The following is a 16,918-nucleotide window of genomic DNA, read 5'->3' as shown; positions in this document are numbered from 1 at the left end:
ATCTCCCCTCAACATTTCACTTGCTGCCCATCTTGCCTGTGCGCCTGCAGGGTGGCCAGGAGTCCTGCTCTGACCATGGGCAGAGAGACTTCTGTTTCTGTGAGGGCGCAAGGCAACGACCAGCCAGTGGGGGCGGCTTGTAGAACTCAAGTACAGGCGAGAGGACCACCAATGGCTCGCACTTCCTCTGCTACCCACATGCTTAACAGTGGCAGCGGACAGCAGTCCTGGCTAGACCAAGGAGCCCACAGACGGCACGCTCTCCCTAGGCTTCCCACCTGAATTGGCATCCCAGGCTCCATTCCCAGTGGCTTTTCTCCCCATGAGATGGCCACAGCCCTCCACTTGAACAACGTGGCCGTGGACACACACAGCAGCACATGCAATGTGAACCTCTCCCTACTGTCCTTATTGGAGCCACATGCTGGACCTCAGTTCCAACGAGGTGACGATAGGAGATTCTCACTCAATTTTTTTCAGATTTCCGGGGAATACACTTGTGGGAGTCATCGTCGATCCAAGCACATGCTCAAACCTTGTTTCTCCTGAGCACTCTCCCCTCCAGCACAGGAAAAGGATGTCTTCCTCAACCCCTGAGACCCCGTCAGGGCAACTGTGCCCCCTCAGACTAAGAGTCAGTGCCCTGCAGGTGAACTCATCCGCCCTTGGCACATATGCTTCCACTAAAAGGATGCGCACTGAAGGGGAACGGATCTTCCACAAGGGAAGGGCCCTTGGCCGAATATGACGGCCTCCATCAAAAGGGGCTCGTAGGGACCCGGGACAAAGGGTACGTGAGGAACGCCTGGACTGATCAAGGGAGACTCACCAGCAGGCATACTTCCTGGCCTGCTGTTAAGACAGATGACCTAACCTTGGCCCACACACAGAGTTTATGGCATGCGAACCATTCCGACGCCTAGCGCGGCGGGGAAAACACTTGCAGCCTGATGGCGTGGGAGCCATTCCAGTGCGCAAAGTGGCGGAGCAAAGAGTTACAGCCATTGGGCCACCTGCAGTGGTGGCTGGCACTTTCGCACTCTGGGCCCGTCGGTGACGTGCCCTCGGAGAAACCGTGAGGCCCAGGTCTTCTAGAAGCAACGTGTTACCCACAGCCGTGCAATGAGAGAACCCAGCCAACAGCCTAGACACTTGAACCGCTATGACTTGTCTGGCCTGTGGCCAGGCACGCCGGATACCACAGTCTGGACGCACCAGCGGGTGGCAGGAAAAATGACCCCCGCACCACACATCCTCTCCTGCCCTTAAAGCTGTAGCTGTTCCTCGGCAGCCAACTCCCTTCTTTCCGCCTAGTTGTGCCCAATGACCTCCGGGAAGATCTGCAATCCTCAGGGATCGCTATGTGGGCTGGGAGTATTAAAGATGCTGGGCTGTACTGAGGAACACCTTCACATCTTCAACACAGGGGGAACGTGGACAGACAGGGACAAACACCTCACGGCCTCCAAATCCTCCCCCATGAGAAGAAACCATACTGTGCCACGAAGGCAACCATTCGCTAGCACGGGGACCCGCCATGAAGTTAATCGAACAAGGAGAGGAAAAGGGCGGGACAGTCCACAAATGAGCTCCCGTGTTCCCTCTCTACACATGCCTCCAAACGCTCCATGGATTCTGTCGATCTCTCCACCCACCAGTAAACATGTGGGCTTTGCCAGCCGTCTCACGTGTCTTTTTCACTCACCTTGCCCTTCCCCCTCCACGGGGATCCCAACGTGTCACGGAAAGATGCCAGAGCCACCCCTCACCAAAGAAGCTTGCTGGGACTTATCTTAACTAAGGCATTTTCTAGCCTCTTCACAGAGCACACACAGGCCGGACACACCCCGAGGAGGAGCCATCAGCTTGGCCCACCTGCCGGGGACAATGGCCCATTGGATTTCTCCCCTCATCAGGAGGATCCTAAACTGCATCTGGTCTCCGAAGCAGATCGTGTCCAAGAAGCCTTCCCTAGGCCAGGAGTCCTGCTCTGACCATGGGCTGAGAGACTTCTGTTTCTGTGAGGGCGCAAGGCAACGACCAGACGGTGCGGGCGGCTTGTAGAACTCAAGTACAGGCGAGAGGACCACCAATGGCTCGCACTTCCTCTGCTACCCACATGCTTAACAGTGGCAGGGGACAGCAGTCCTGGCTAGACCAAGGAGCCCAGAGACGGAACGCTCTCCCTAGGCTTCCCACCTGAATTGGCATCCCAGGCTCCATTCCCAGTGGCTTTTCTCCCCATGAGATGGCCACAGCCCTCCACTTGAACAACGTGGCCGTGGACACACACAGCAGCACATGCAATGTGAACCTCTCCCTACTGTCCTATTGGAGCCACATGCTGGACCTCAGTTCCAATGAGGTGACGGTAGGGGTTTCTCACTCATTTTTTTTCAGATTTCCGGGGAATACACTTGTGGGAGTCATCGTCGATCCAAGCACATGCTCAAACCTTGGACATGCAAAGTTGCAGATTCCATCACGGGACGGCCAGCGAGCTGAATCAGGTCAGCATACAGAAGCGGCCAGTGCCGAGGAATGGAGCAGGAAATGCAGCCAGTTCTCAGGGCATCAAAGCTCGTGTTCCCCGAGAAAAGGCCAGCAACTGAGTGTGTCTCCCCTTTTTCAATTTACCGTAGCCAAACCTCTAGGTTTTAGCAAAGAGGTGTCGCTTACCGCCACAAGGTTTAAACCAGGATCCTCACGGAATGTGCGCCAACACCCCTGCAAGACTCCTTCTCCTCACTTCAACCGTTATCACGAATTATACGGATGGCCCCAGGCTGCTCTGCTGCTGGTACTCCTTCCTTGGTATTCCACCTGATCCGGGCTGAGAGAACACACGCGTACTTGAGGAGGGTGCACGGGCGCAACAAGGGAAAGTGTGTTCCGGGAACCCTATGGCCACCGTCGATCTATCCACCCACCAGTAAACCTGTGGGCTTAGCCAGCCATCACACGTGTCTTTTTCACTCGGCTTGATATTCTCTCTCCCCCGGGATCCCAATGTGTCACGGAAAGATGCCAGAGCCACGCCTCACCAGAGAAGCCTGCCGTGACTCAGATTGACTAAGGCCTTTTCTAGTCCCTTCACGCAGCACACACAAGCAGGACACAACCCGAGGAGGAGCCGTCAGCTTGGCCAACCTCCCGGGGACAATGGCCCATTGGATTTCTCCTCTCATCACGAGAAACCTAAACTGCATCTGGTCGCCCAAGGAGAACATGACAAGGAAGCCTGCCTTAGGCCAGGAATCCTGCTCTCACCCTGAGCATAGACTTCCCTTTCTCTGAGGGCACAAGGCAACGAGTAGCCGGTGGCGGCGGCCTGTAGAACTCAAGTGCAGTCGAATGGACCCCCAACGGTTCACGCTTCCTTTCCTATCCGCATGCTCGTCCGTGGCAGGGGACAGAAGTCCTGGCTCGGCCAAGGAACCCAGAGACGCCACGCTGTCCCCAGCCTTCCCGCATGGATTGGCATCCCAGGCTCCTTTCCCAATGGCTCTTCTCCCCATGAGACGGCCACAACCCTCAACTTGAACAACGTGGCTGTGGACTCTCACGGCAGCAAACGCGACGTCAACCTCTCCCTCCTTTCCTTTTGGGAGCTACGTGCTGGACCTCAGTTCCAATGAGGAGACGGTAGTGGTTTCTCACTCATTTTGTTCAGATTTCCAAGGAATGCATTAGTGGGGGTCATCATCGATCCAAGCACATGCTCAAACGCTGGACGTGGAAAGTTGCAGATTCCACCATGGGACACCCATCGAGCTGAATCATGTCAGCATATGCAAGCGGCCAGAGCCGAGCCATTGGAGCAGGAAATGCAGCCAGTTCTCAGGGCGTCGAAGCTCGTGCTCCCCGAGAAAAGGTCGGAAGGTGAGGGTATCGCCCCGTTGCACAGGCTCCCGTGGTGAAACCTCAAGGTTTTAGCACAGAAGTGCTGCTTACCGCAACAAGGGTTAAATCAGGATCCTCGTGGAATGCACCCCAACACCCTGGCGAGACTCCTCCTCACTTCACCGGGAAGCACGGATTATACGGATGGCCCCAGGTTGCTCTGCTGCTGGAATTCCTTTCTTGGCATTCCACCTGGCTTGGGGTGAGAGAACACACGCGTCAGTGAGGAGGGTGCACGGGGGCACCGAGGGAAAGGGCGATACCACCCAGCGATGAGTACTCTATCTCCCCTCAACATTTCACTTGCTGCCCATCTTGCCTGTGTGCCTGCAGGCAAATGTGAAAGCAACGTAGAGCAGACGCCTTCAGGGCCTGTGGCCATCGGGAGAAAGAGCCCCGCTGTCCAACAACCCCCTGCTCTCAGGCCCTGCAACTCTTCTCCTGAGCACTCTCCCCTCCAGCACAGGAAAAGGATGTCTTCCTCAACCCCTGAGACCCCGTCAGGGCAACTGTGCCCCCTCAGACTAAGAGTCAGTGCCCTGCAGGTGAACTCATCCGCCCTTGGCACATATGCTTCCACTAAAAGGATGCGCACTGAAGGGGAACGGATCTTCCACAAGGGAAGGGCCCTTGGCCGAATATGACGGCCTCCATCAAAAGGGGCTCGTAGGGACCCGGGACAAAGGGTACGTGAGGAACGCCTGGACTGATCAAGGGAGACTCACCAGCAGGCATACTTCCTGGCCTGCTGTTAAGACAGATGACCTAACCTTGGCCCACACACAGAGTTTATGGCATGCGAACCATTCCGACGCCTAGCGCGGCGGGGAAAACACTTGCAGCCTGATGGCGTGGGAGCCATTCCAGTGCGCAAAGTGGCGGAGCAAAGAGTTACAGCCATTGGGCCACCTGCAGTGGTGGCTGGCACTTTCGCACTCTGGGCCCGTCGGTGACGTGCCCTCGGAGAAACCGTGAGGCCCAGGTCTTCTAGAAGCAACGTGTTACCCACAGCCGTGCAATGAGAGAACCCAGCCAACAGCCTAGACACTTGAACCGCTATGACTTGTCTGGCCTGTGGCCAGGCACGCCGGATACCACAGTCTGGACGCACCAGCGGGTGGCAGGAAAAATGACCCCCGCACCACACATCCTCTCCTGCCCTTAAAGCTGTAGCTGTTCCTCGGCAGCCAACTCCCTTCTTTCCGCCTAGTTGTGCCCAATGACCTCCGGGAAGATCTGCAATCCTCAGGGATCGCTATGTGGGCTGGGAGTATTAAAGATGCTGGGCTGTACTGAGGAACACCTTCACATCTTCAACACAGGGGGAACGTGGACAGACAGGGACAAACACCTCACGGCCTCCAAATCCTCCCCCATGAGAAGAAACCATACTGTGCCACGAAGGCAACCATTCGCTAGCACGGGGACCCGCCATGAAGTTAATCGAACAAGGAGAGGAAAAGGGCGGGACAGTCCACAAATGAGCTCCCGTGTTCCCTCTCTACACATGCCTCCAAACGCTCCATGGATTCTGTCGATCTCTCCACCCACCAGTAAACATGTGGGCTTTGCCAGCCGTCTCACGTGTCTTTTTCACTCACCTTGCCCTTCCCCCTCCACGGGGATCCCAACGTGTCACGGAAAGATGCCAGAGCCACCCCTCACCAAAGAAGCTTGCTGGGACTTATCTTAACTAAGGCATTTTCTAGCCTCTTCACAGAGCACACACAGGCCGGACACACCCCGAGGAGGAGCCATCAGCTTGGCCCACCTGCCGGGGACAATGGCCCATTGGATTTCTCCCCTCATCAGGAGGATCCTAAACTGCATCTGGTCTCCGAAGCAGATCGTGTCCAAGAAGCCTTCCCTAGGCCAGGAGTCCTGCTCTGACCATGGGCAGAGAGACTTCTGTTTCTGTGAGGGCGCAAGGCAACGACCAGCCAGTGGGGGCGGCTTGTAGAACTCAAGTACAGGCGAGAGGACCACCAATGGCTCGCACTTCCTCTGCTACCCACATGCTTAACAGTGGCAGCGGACAGCAGTCCTGGCTAGACCAAGGAGCCCACAGACGGCACGCTCTCCCTAGGCTTCCCACCTGAATTGGCATCCCAGGCTCCATTCCCAGTGGCTTTTCTCCCCATGAGATGGCCACAGCCCTCCACTTGAACAACGTGGCCGTGGACACACACAGCAGCACATGCAATGTGAACCTCTCCCTACTGTCCTTATTGGAGCCACATCCTGGACCTCAGTTCCAACGAGGTGACGGTAGGGGTTTCTCACTCATTTTTTTTCAGATTTCAGGGGAATGCACTTGTGGGAGTCATCGTCGATCCAAGCACATGCTCAAACCTTGGACATGCAAAGTTTCAGATTCCATCACGGTACAGCCAGCGAGCTGAATCAGGTCAGCATACAGAAGCGGCCAGTGTCGAGCAATGCAGCAGGAAATGCAGCCAGTTCTCAGGGCATCAAAGCTCGTGTTCCCCGAGAAAAGGCCAGCAAGTGAGTGTGTCGCCCCTTTTTCAATTTACCGTAGCCAAACCTCTAGGTTTTAGCAAAAAAGTGCCTCTTACCGCAACAAGGTTTAAATCAGGGTCCTCATGGAATGTGCGCTAACACCCCTGCAAGACTCCTTCTCCTCACTTCAACGGTCATCACGAATTATATGGTTGGCCCCAGGCTGCTGTGATGCCTGTATTCCTTCCTTGGCATTCCATCTCATTCGGGCTGAGAGAACACACGCTTAATTGAGGAAGGTGCATGGGTGCAACAAGGGAAAGAGCGATACGACCCAGCGATGTGTGCCCTATCCCTCTTCAGCATTTCATTTGCTGCCCATCTTGCCTGGCTGTTCGCAGGGATACATGAATGCCACGTAGCACAGACGCCTTCAGAGCATGTGGCCATCAGGGAAAAGAGCCCTGATGTCCAACAAACCCCTCGTCTCGGACCCTGCAATGCCTTTTCTGAGCACTCTCCCCTCCAGCACAGGAAAAGGATGTCTTCCTGAACCCCTGAGACCACCTCAGGGCAACTGTGCCCCCTTAGACTCAGAGCCAGTGCCCTCCAGATGAACACATCAGCCCCTGGCACATATTCTTCCACTCAATGGACACGCCCTTAAGGGGAAGACATCTTCCACAAGGGAAAGGCCCTTGGCTGAATATTATGTCCTCCATCAAAAGCGGCTCATAGGGACCCGTGACAAAGCGTACGCGAGGAACACCTGGACTGATCAAGGGAGACTCACCAGCAGGCATATTTCCTGGACTGCTGCCAAGACAGACGACCTACCCTTGGCCCACACACAAAGGTAATGGCATGGGATCCATTCCCATGAGCAACATGGCGGGGAAAACCCTTGCTGCCTAATGGCATTGGAGCCATTCCAATATCCAATGCGGCGGGGCAATCTGTTTCAGTAATTTGGTCACTTGCAGTGCTGCCTGGTACTTTCGCACTCTGCGCCCATCAGTGACGTGACCTCGGAGAAACTGTGAGGTCATGTCCTCTAGAAGCAACATATTACCTACAGCTGTGCAACAAGAGAACCTAGCTAACTGCTTAGATACTTGAATCTGTATTACTTGTGTGGCATGTGGCCAAGAGATTCAAATACCACAGTCTCGACACACCAGCAGGTGGCAGGAAAAATGACCCTCGCACCACACATACACTCCTGCCCTTAAAGTTGTAGCCTTTCCTTGGCAGCCAACTACCTTTTTTGCTGCATGGTTGTGCTCAGTCACCTCTGGTAAGAGCTGCAGTCCACAGGGAACGCTATGTGGGCCAGGTGTAGAAACGATCCTGGGTTGTACATAGGAGCACCTTCAATCTTCACCACAGGGGGAACATTGACCGCCAGGGCCAAAACACCCCACGGCCTCCAAATCCTCTCCCATGAGAAGAAACCATACTGTGCCACGAAGGCAACCATTCGCTGGCACAGGGACCCACCATGAATCAAATCGATCTAGGAGAGAAAAAAGGTGGGACAGTCCACAAATGTGCTCACGAGTTCCCTTCCTACACGTGCCTGCAATTGCTCCTGAGGGAATCCCAAATGTGTTCTGGGATCCCTATGGCCACCGTCGATCTATCCACCCACCTGTAAATCTGAGGGCTTAGCCAGCCATCTCAAGTGCCTTTTTAACTTGCCTTGTCTTTCTCTCTACACCGGGATCCCAATGTGTCTCCACAAGATGCCAGAGCCACCCCTCACATGACTAAGCTTAACTAAGGCATTTTCTAGCCCATTTAGATAGCAGACACAATCAGGACGGAACCCAAGGAGGAGCCATCAGCTTTTCTAAACTCCCGGGGAATGTGCCCCATTTGATTCCTCCTCTCATCAGGAGAAACCTAAACTGCATCTGGTCTCCCAAGCAGAACGTGACAAAGAACCCTGCCATAGGCCAGGAATCCTGCTCTGACCCCGAGCATACAGACTTGTTTGTTTGAGGGCACAAGGCAACGACAGCCCCACGGGGGCAGCCTGTAGAATGCAAGTGCAGGCGACAGGACCACCAGTGGCTCACGTTTCCTGTCCTACCCTCATGCTGAACTGTGGCAGGGGACAGCAGTCTTGGCTAGACCAATGAACCCAGAGACGGCACTCTGTCCCTAGCCTTCCCACCTGGATTGGTATCCCAGGCTCCTTTCCCAATGGTTCTTCTCCCCATGAGACGGCCAGAATCCTAAACTTGAGCAACGTGGCTGTGGACAAGCACGCCACCAAATGCAACGTGAACCTCTCCCTACTTTCCTTTTGAGAGCCACGTGCTGGACCTCAGTTCCAATGAGAAGATGGTAGTGATTTCTCACTCATTTTTTTCAGATATCTAAGGAATACATTTTTTGGGAGTCATCGGCGATCCAAGCAAATGCTCAAATGCTGGAAATGCAGAGTTGCAGATTCCACCACAGGATGGTCAGTGAGCTGAATCATGTCAGCATATGGAAGTGGCCAGAGCCCAGCCATGGGGCAGGAAATGCAGCCAGTTTTCAGGGCATCGAAGATCCCGTTCCCCGAGAAAATGCGAGAAGGTGAGAGTGTAGCCCCGGTGCCCAAGTTCCAGTGGCCAAACCTCTAGGTTTCACCAAAGAAGTGCCACTTAGCGCAACAAGGGTTAAACCAGGATCCTCATGGAATGCATGCCAAAACCCCTCCGAGTCTCCTTCACCTGGTCTCGCCTTGCCTCACCGTCGTCACTTCACTAGGTATCACAGATTATACGGATGGCCCCAGGCTGCTCTGCTGTTGTCATTCCTTCCCTGGCATTCCCCCTTGTTCAGGGTGAGGGAACACACGTGTACTTTAGGAGGGTGCATGGGTGCACCGATGTTAGGGGCAATACCACGCAACGATGTGAGCTCTATCTCCCCTCAACATTTCATTTGCTGCCCATTTTGCGTGTTGTCCACAGGGAAACATGAAAGCAACGTAGCACGGATGCCTTCAGTGCCTGTGGCCATCAGGACAAAGAGCCCCACTGTCCAACAACCCCGTGGTCTCAGGCCCTGCAATTCCTCTCCTGAGCACTCTCCCATCCATCACAGCAGAAGGATGGCTTCCTGAACCCCTAAGACACCCACAGGGCAACTGTGCTCCCTCAGCATAAGAGCCAGTGCACTCTAGGGGAAAACACATGCCCTTAGGACATATGCTTCCAAACAATGGACGCGCCCTAAAGTGGAAGAGATCTTCCACAAGGGAATGGCCCTTGGTCAAATATGAGGGCCTCCATCAAAAGCAGCTCGTAGGGGGCCTCCCTGGTGGCGCAGTGGTTTATAGTCCGCCTGCCGATGCAGGGGATACGGGTTTGTGCCCCGGTGCACGAAGATCCCACGTGCTGCAGAATGGCTAGGCCCGTGAGCCATGGCCACTGAGCCTGTGTGCCCAGAGCCTGTGCTCTACAACGGGAGAGGCCACAACAGTGAGAGCCTTGCATACAGCAAAAAAAAAAAAAAGGCGGCTCGTTGGGACTCGTGAAAAAGGACATCTGAGGAACACCTGGACTGCCCAAGGGAGACTCACCAGCAGGCCTACTTCCTGGCCTGTTGCCAAGACAGACGACCTGCTCTTGACCCAGACACAAAGCTAATGCCATGGGAAGCATTCTGATGCCCACCGTGGTGAGGAAAACCCTTGCAGCCTAATGTCATGAGAGCCATTCTGATGCCCAAAGTGGAGGGCAAACCACTGTAGCAATTGGGTCACTTGCAGTGGTGCCTGGCACTTTTGCACTCTGTCCCATCAGTGACGTGACCTCGGAGAAACCGTGAGGCCCAGATCCTCTAGAAACAACGTGTTACCCACTGCCGTGCAACGAGAGAACCCAGCCAACAGCCTAGACACTTGAACCGGTATAACCGGTATAACTTGTCTGGCCTGTGGCCAGGGATGCCAGATACCACAGTCTCGATGCACCAGCAGGTGGCAGGAAAAATGACCCCTGCACCACAAATCCTCTCCATTTTTTCTGCATGGTTGTGCCCAATGACCTCTGGGAAGATCTGCAATCCTCAGGGAACACTATGTGGGCTGGGTGTAGTAACGATGGTGGGCTGTACTGAGGACCACCTTCACATCTTCAACACAGGGCAAACATGGCCAGACACGGACAAAACACCCCACGGCCTCCAAATCTGTCCCCATGAAAAACACTATACCATGTCTGGAAGGCAACCATTCGCTGGCACAGGAACCCGCCATGAAGCAAATTGACAAAGGAGAGGAAAAAGGCGGGACAGTCCACAAATGTGCTCCCGTGTTCCCTCCCTACACGTGCCTCCAAATGCTCCTGAGGGAATCCCAAATGTGTTCCGGGAACCCTACGGCCACCATCGATCTATGCATCCACCAGTAAACCTGTGGGCTTTGCCAGCCATCTCACGTGTATTTCCTGCTCACCTTTCCTTTCTCCCTCAACCAGGATCGAACTGTCTGAAGGCAAGGTGCCAGAGCCACCCCTCACCAAAGAAGTTTTATTTTCCTGAGAATTGACTAAGACATATTCAAGCCCACCTGCACACAATACACAAGCAGATCACAACTGAGGAGGAACCATCAGCTTGGCCCAACTCCCAGGGACAGTGGCCCATTTGATTTCACCCCTCATCATGAGAAACCTAATCTGAAACCTGTCTCCCAAGCAGAACATGACAAGGAAGACTGACCTAGGCCAGGACTCCTGCTCTGACCCTGAGCACAGAGACTTCTGTTTCCTTGAGGGCACAAGGCCATGAATAGGGGGTGGGGGAGAATGTTAGAACTCACTGGCAGGCCAGAGCCCCACCAAGGGCTAATGCTTCCTCTTCTGAATGCACGCTAAACTGTGGCAGGAGACAGAAGACCTTGATAGACTTAGTTGCCCATAGACAACTAATTGTCCTAAGCCCTCCCAGGTGAATGGGCATAACAGGCTCCTCTCCAAATGGCCCTTTTCCCAGAGAAGGCTGCCACTCTCCACTTGAACAATGTGGCTGTGGATCCCCACAATAGCTAAATGCAACGTGACCTCTCTCTACTCTTCTTTTGGGAGCTATGTGCTGGACATCAGCTCTTATGAGGAGATGGTAGGGATTTCTCATTCATTTTGTTCATATTTCCAAGGAATTCATTTTTGGGAGTCACCATCGATCCAAGCACGTGCTCAAAGCCTGGACATGCAAAGTCACAGCCTCCACCATGGGACAGCCAGTGAGCTCAATCATGTCAGCAGTCAGGAGTGGTCAGAATCAAACCATGGGGCAGGAAGTGCAGCCAAGTCTCAGGGCATTGGAGCTTGGGTGCCCCAGGAAGAGCCCAGAAGGTAATGGTGTACTCTTGGTGCACAATATCCTGTGGACAAACATCTAGGTTTCTGCAAAGATGTTCCGCTTACTGCCACAAGGTTTCCACCAGGAACCTCAAGGACTTCACGCCAACACCCCTCTGAGACTCCTTTGCCTCGCCTCTCCTTGCCACAAAGTCCACTATTCACCAGGTATCACAGACTATATGGAGGGCCCAATGCTGCTGGTGGCATTCATTCTCTGGCAATGCACCTGGTTCAGGGTGAGAGAACACATGCACCTTTGAGGATGGTGCACGGGTGCACAGAGGGAATGGGTGATACCACCCAGAGATGTGTGCTCTATCTCGCCTCAAAATTTCATTTGCTGCCCATCTTGTCTGTGTGTTCGCAGCCAAATGTGAATGCATTGTGATGTAGATGCCTTCAGAGCATGCAGCCATCAGCACAAAGAGCGCCACTGCCCATCAACCCCCTGATACGGGCGCTGCAATTACCCCCCTGAGCGACCTCCACGTCAACACAGCATAAGGATGTCATCCTGAACCCCTGAGACACCCTCAGGGGAAGTGGGTCCCCTCAGCCTAAGAGCCACTGTCCTCCAGGTGGACACACCCACTCTTGGCATATACACTTCCTCACAATGGACTCACCCTCAAGGAGAAATGTGGTCCCTGAGATCTTCCACAAGCGAATGGCCCTTTGCCGAATGTGATGACCTCCATCAAATGCGGCTCGTAGGGACCCGTGACAAAGGACACCTGAGGAATCCCTGGACTGACCAAGGGTGACTCACCAGCAGGCATACTTCCTGGCCTCCTGCCAAGCCAGGGGACCTTCCCTTTGACCACACGCAAAGTTAAAGGCATTGGAGCCATTCCAATGCCCAAAGTTGTGGCGCAAACACTTGCAGCAACTGGGTAACTTGCTGTGGGTTTTTGCAATTTTGCAGTCTCGGCCCATCAGTGAAATGACCTCTGAGGACCCATGAGACCCAGGTCCTCCAGCACAAAATGTACCCACAGTCGTGAAACAAGAGAACCCAGCCAACAGCATGGACACTTGAACTGGCATGACATCTGTGGCCTGAGGCCAGGCATGCCAGAGACCACAGGCTCACTGCACCAGCTGGTGGTGGGACCAAATGGCCCCCGCACCACACATCCTCTCCTGCCCTTAAATCTGTAGGCTTTCCTTGGCAGCTGATTCCCTTGTTTCCGCATGTTTGTGCCCAATTACCTCCAGGAAGAGCTCAAATCCTCAGGTAACGCTATGTGGGCCGGGTATAGAAACGATGCTGGGTTGTCCTGAGGAACACCTTCATATCTTCAACACAGGGGAAACGTGGCCAGACAGGGACAAAACACCTCACGGCCTCCAAATCAGCCCCCATGAGAAGAAACCATACTGTGCCACGAAGGCAACCATTCGTCAGCACAGGGACCCGCCATGAAGTAAAACAAAGGAGAAGAAAACAGTGAGATGGTCTTTGAACGTGCACCCATATTCCTTCCCTGCACATGCCTCCAAATGCTCCTGAATGCATCACAAAGGCCTTCCGGGAACCCTATGCCCACTGTGATCTATCCACCCACCAGTCTACCTGAGGGATTAGCCAAGAAACTCATGGGTATTTTCCGCTCACCTTGCCCTTCTGTCTCTGCCTGCATAAAAACATCTCACGGCAAGGTGCAATAGCAACCTCTCACCACAGAAGCTTGACTTCCCAGGGAATTGCCTAAGGCATTTTCCAGCCCCCCAGCCCACTAACACATAAGGAGGACACAACCCGAGGAGAAGCCATCAGCTTGGGCCCAACTTCCGGGGACAGTGGCCCATTTGATTTCCCCCGATCAACAGGAGACACCTCTCCTGCATCACATATCCTAAGCAGACCGTGACAAAGAAGCCTGGCCTAGGCTAGGACTCCTGCTCTGACCCTGAGTGTAGAGACACCTGTTTCCTTGAGGGAACAAAGCAACGACCGGGGGGTGGGGAAGGCCTGTAGAACTCAATGGCAGGCCCAAGGCCCGCCACAAGCTCACACTTCCTCTGGCACCTGCACGCTCAACTGAGGCAGGGGACAGCAATCCTGGCTAGACTCAAGCACACCGAGACGGCACGCTGTCCCTAGCCTTCCCACATGGATGTGCATCCCAGGCACCTTTCCCAATGGCTCTTCTCCCCACGAGAATGCCACTACCCTCAACATGAGCAAGGTGTCTGTGGATGCCCAATGCAGCAAATGAAACATGAACTTCTCCTTACTTTCCCTTTGGGAGGCAAGTGCTGGACCTCAGTTCTGATGAGGAGACGGTAGGGATTGCTCACTCATTTTGTTCAGATTTCCAAGGAATGCATTTGTGGGAGTAATCATCAATCCAAGCACCTGCTCAAAGGCTGGATGTGCAAAGTCGCAGCCTCCACCGCAGGACGGCCAGCGAACTCAATCTTGTCAGCCTTCAGGAGCACCCAGAACTGAGACGTGGGTCAGGAATTGCAGCCAAGTCTCAGAGCATTGGAGCTTGTGCTCCCTGGGAAAACCCCAGAAGATTATGGTGCAGCCCCGATGCAAAAGTACCGTGGGCAAACATCTATGTTTTGTAAAGAAGTGCAGTTTACTGCAATGAGGGTTCCACCAGTAACCTCACGGACTGCATGCCAACATGCATCTGAGACTCCCTCGCCTCGCCTCGCCTCGCCTTGCCGTGTCTTCCTTGACTCGCTGGGTATTACAGAATATGCAGAGGGTCACATGCTGCCACTGGCCTTTCTTCCCTGGCACTCCACCTGGCTCGGAGCGAGAGAAAACACAGATGCTTGAGGATGGTGCACTGGTCCACAGGCGCACGGAGGGAAAGGGTGATACCACCCAGACATGTGAGCTCTATGTCACCTCTATGTTTAATTTGCTGCCCATTTTGTCTGTGTGTCAGCAGCCAAACATGAAAGCATCGGGGCGTGGATGCCTTCAGAGCAGGCGTCCATCAGGACAATGTGCGCTGTAGTCCATCAACCCCCTGGTCTCGAGCCTTGTAATTCCCACCCTGGGTGCCCTCCCCACCGACAAAGCATAATGATGTCATCCTAAACCCCTGAGACACCCTCAGGGGAACTGGGTCCCCTCAGCCTAAGACCCACTGCCCTCCAGGGAAACACACCCGCTCTTGGCACATATGCTTCCTCACAATGGACTCACAATCAAGGGGAAATGCGGTCCCAGTTACTTTCCAGAAGGGAATGGCCCTTAGCCAAAAGTGATGACCTCCTTCAAAAGCGGCTCACTGGGCCCCGCAACAAAGGGCACCCGAGGCACTCCTGGACTGACCAATGGGACTCACCAACTGGCATTCTTCCTGGCCTCCTGCCAAGCCACAGCCCCTTTACTTGAACCATATGGAAAGCGAATGGCATCAGAGCCATTTCGACGCCCAAAGTTGCAGGACAAGACCCTTGCTGCAACTGGCTTACTTCACTTGACGCCTTGCATTTTCGCATGCTGGGCCCATCAGTGCCACAACTTCAGAGAAAGCTTGAGACCCAGGTCCTCCAGAACCAATGTGTCAGCCAGAGCCGTGCAATAAGAAAACGCAGCCAGCAGCCCGAACTCTTGAAACAGCATGACTTCTCTGGCCTGAGGCCAGGCACACCGGAGACCACAGGTTTGCCCACCAGTGGATGACAGGACAAAGTGATCCCAGTGCCACAAAACTCTTCTGCCCTTAAACCTGCAGGCTCTCCTTGAAAGCCGAATCCCTTGTTTCTGGGTTGCGCCCAAAGACCTCCAGGAAGAGCTCTAATCCTCAGGGAACAGTGTGTGGGCTGGGTACAGAAATGACGCTGGGGAGTCCTGAGGAACACCTTCACATTTTCAACATAGGGTGAACGTGGCCAGACAGGGTCAAAAAACCCCATGGCCTCCAAACTGGCCCTCTTGCGAAGACACCATAGTGTGCCACAAAGGCAACTACTACCTGGCACAGGGACCCGCCATGATGCAAATCGACAAAGGAGAGGCCAAGGGCGGGATGGTTCATGAACGTGCACCCATAATCCTTCCCTATACACGCCTTCAAATGCACCTGAAGGCATCCCAAAGGAGTTCCAGGAACCCTATGCCCATTGTCAATCTATCCGCCCACCAGTCCACCCATGGGCTTAGCCAACCATGTCACATTTATTTCCCGCTTGCCTTGCCTTTCTCTTTCTCCCCAGATCAAAACATCTCACAGCAAGGTTCCAGAGCCAACCCTCACCACAGAAGCTTGATTAAACTTGGGTGCCCAGAGATGACATGCTCTCCCTAGCCTTCCTCCCTGGATGTGCATCTCAGGCTCTTTCCCAATGGTTCTTCTCCCCACAAGAATCCCGCCAACTAAACTCACACAATGTGACTGCGGATATCCAAGGCAGCAATTGCAACATGACACTCTCCTTACATTCCCTCTGGAAGCCACGGTGGACCTAAGTTTCAATAAGGAGATGGTAGGGTGTTCACAATCATTTCCTGTAGATCTTCCAAGGAATGCATATGAGGAAGACATCATTGTTCCGAGCATGTGCTGGGATGCTGCAGAACCCAAAGGGCAGGCCTCTCAGCATTAAGATCAGTGAATCTGTATGGGTCTGCAGAGAACCCAGTGACCTTGGAGAGCTCCAGGGCCTGGGGAATCGCCACTACCCAGGCCTCTCAGCATTAAGATCAGTCAATCCACGCTTGCAACCACTGGGACCACCCAAGGAAACCCTAATATCTAATGGCACATCTTGGAGTGGGAGAATACCTACTGTCCTGAGTGACCCACAGCCATGCTCGGCACCCTGGGCCGCCCCATTTCTTCTAGGTCTCCCTTGCACCTCCAGTCATCAGACCACGTGAAGGTCTTCTTGTCTTAGCCGATGGCCAGCCTTGCCCAGCAACTGCACCTAAGAAGTGGACAGAAATCACACAAGCTTCAGAATTGGACCGGCGTACTCAGAGAACACTATTCATGCCAACATTTACCTGGGGATAAGCCCTGCACCTGCTTCCCAAGTACCTCAATCCCTTATGGAGGAGTGAATGCGTGTCTGACAGCATGACTGAAGGAATGTAGGCATGTAGGTGGGCCCGCGAGTGTGAGGGTATATGTGTACATGCACACAACTGCACATGTGTGTGACTGTGACTCCGCACGAAGACTCACTTGCGGGTTTCTGTGTGTGCCTCTGTACCA

The 16,918-nt window shown here is 54.0% G+C and overlaps 8 non-coding genes across 8 annotated transcripts; all 8 read right to left on the bottom strand.

Annotated features, from left to right (window-relative positions):
- Window positions 1-426: 426 nt before the first annotated feature.
- Window positions 427-519, bottom strand: LOC112405941 (small nucleolar RNA SNORD116). Its single transcript, XR_003004466.1, has one exon. It is a non-coding gene; the product is annotated as a small nucleolar RNA SNORD116 (small nucleolar RNA).
- A 1,827-nt stretch (window positions 520-2,346) lies between these two features.
- Window positions 2,347-2,439, bottom strand: LOC112405940 (small nucleolar RNA SNORD116). Its single transcript, XR_003004465.1, has one exon. It is a non-coding gene; the product is annotated as a small nucleolar RNA SNORD116 (small nucleolar RNA).
- A 1,181-nt stretch (window positions 2,440-3,620) lies between these two features.
- Window positions 3,621-3,712, bottom strand: LOC112405931 (small nucleolar RNA SNORD116). Its single transcript, XR_003004457.1, has one exon. It is a non-coding gene; the product is annotated as a small nucleolar RNA SNORD116 (small nucleolar RNA).
- Window positions 3,713-6,146: 2,434 nt separating this feature from the next.
- On the bottom strand, window positions 6,147-6,239 carry LOC112405938 (small nucleolar RNA SNORD116). Its single transcript, XR_003004463.1, has one exon. It is a non-coding gene; the product is annotated as a small nucleolar RNA SNORD116 (small nucleolar RNA).
- Window positions 6,240-8,690: 2,451 nt separating this feature from the next.
- On the bottom strand, window positions 8,691-8,783 carry LOC112405936 (small nucleolar RNA SNORD116). Its single transcript, XR_003004462.1, has one exon. It is a non-coding gene; the product is annotated as a small nucleolar RNA SNORD116 (small nucleolar RNA).
- Window positions 8,784-11,459: 2,676 nt separating this feature from the next.
- On the bottom strand, window positions 11,460-11,551 carry LOC112405935 (small nucleolar RNA SNORD116). Its single transcript, XR_003004461.1, has one exon. It is a non-coding gene; the product is annotated as a small nucleolar RNA SNORD116 (small nucleolar RNA).
- A 2,442-nt stretch (window positions 11,552-13,993) lies between these two features.
- LOC112405943 (small nucleolar RNA SNORD116) lies at window positions 13,994-14,085 on the bottom strand. The gene has a single exon (XR_003004468.1). It is a non-coding gene; the product is annotated as a small nucleolar RNA SNORD116 (small nucleolar RNA).
- Window positions 14,086-16,162: 2,077 nt separating this feature from the next.
- LOC112405942 (small nucleolar RNA SNORD116) lies at window positions 16,163-16,255 on the bottom strand. The gene has a single exon (XR_003004467.1). It is a non-coding gene; the product is annotated as a small nucleolar RNA SNORD116 (small nucleolar RNA).
- Between the last annotated feature and the right edge of the window lie 663 nt (window positions 16,256-16,918).

Source organism: Neophocaena asiaeorientalis, unplaced genomic scaffold (assembly GCF_003031525.2).
Source record: "Neophocaena asiaeorientalis asiaeorientalis breed wild unplaced genomic scaffold, Neophocaena_asiaeorientalis_V1.1 scaffold1166, whole genome shotgun sequence".
Lineage (NCBI taxonomy): Eukaryota > Metazoa > Chordata > Mammalia > Artiodactyla > Phocoenidae > Neophocaena > Neophocaena asiaeorientalis.
The sequence above is the reverse complement of the archived record's forward strand: the minus strand, read 5'-3'. Positions and strand labels throughout refer to the sequence as shown.